We start from the raw sequence: 1436 nt of genomic DNA on the forward strand, positions 1-1436 counted from the left end.
AAAAAAAAGTTGGCTCCCGCCTCTTTCTTTCATTATTTTTTACAAAAAGGTCAGCAGAAACGGATATTATTTCAAACAGGACCCGACGTATTTCCCAGTCGAAGGCATGGGTTAACATTATATTTGTATTATTATTGGTGTAAATAGAAAGCCAATGGGATTTGTATAACCGGTGCTGTCTGCGGTCAACCCTCTTGGATTCTAATGTTTTGCACTTGAGTTTCCTTCAAACGTAGACATCTCAATAAATATTATTTTGCTTCATTTTTTTTAAATGCTTGGTAATAGACAGACTGAGTTGGTGTTAAATATTTAGGAAGCTTTATTTTATTTATGGGATATATTTAATTCTGCAATTTTTCTTTGATTCCTGAACATTTAGCATTAAAGTGTATAACATCATAAAATGTGCATTTTGTGTTTCTTTAATAGATTAAGTAAACTCTGGATGCTGTGTTGTGCAATAGGCAAACAGAGGACAAAGGACTAGCCGCCAGCATTGACTGTGATCTGCCTACAGATGATCTGTTCCCCATTAGTGACTTACATTGCCTTGTTCTGCACTGTATCTCTGTGTGGCAGAGGATATCTTAGTAGAGGCAGGGCTTTCCTTCCACATGTCGAAGCCTCCAAAATGGAGAAAAGTGTAGAGACATCACCAAATCTTATTCCAAATTTCTAGAGAATAAATGTCTGAGGCAGCAGTGCCTCTCACACTGCAGTTATACAGCTTTAATGCTGTAGGCACAGGAGTGCCTAAGCACACTTGCATTCTAGGAAGTACACTGTAGCTTTTCTTCTTAACTGCAAATAACATTTCAAAATGTTCCCATAACAAAACAAATATTTACTTTTTGAGGTCATGTCCACTTTAAGACTATACTTTTACTGCATTCGATCTAGAGCAGGAGTGGGCAACTCCGGCCCTCCATCTGGGCTTTAACTACAAATCCCAACAATGCCTCATGGGATTCCACAACAGCTGGAGGGCAAGAGTTGGAAAGGCTGAAAAAAATTACCTTGGAGAAATCTAATAATGGACAGAATACTACGATAGGATGCGTTTGCACTTTGTTAGGACTTATGATGTCATATGGGAAAGATGCAGCACTTTAACAATGTTGTCTATCTGAATCATGATCAAGCCAACATTTTTAGACAACAATGTACACCAGCTTTGCTCTTGGAGTTCTAGAGACCTGGCTCATTTAATTATTGGGTGATTATCTGACGGATCTCACTGTGCGGAGCTCGTCCGGTTCTTGATAAACCAGCTGAAATTTGCACAGTGTATTTCGGCACCCTTTCAGCCGCATCCCTCGATCGGCTGATTGAAGCAGCCAGTTGCACAATCTTCGAACGAACAAATGAGCTGCCAGTTCTGTTCGGAATTCTGACGGTGGCCATCAGCATATTTCCATGTATTCCAGTACATT

This window comes from Nanorana parkeri, unplaced genomic scaffold (genome assembly GCF_000935625.1).
Source record: "Nanorana parkeri isolate BGI_ZX_2015 unplaced genomic scaffold, ASM93562v1 scaffold196, whole genome shotgun sequence".
NCBI lineage: Eukaryota > Metazoa > Chordata > Amphibia > Anura > Dicroglossidae > Nanorana > Nanorana parkeri.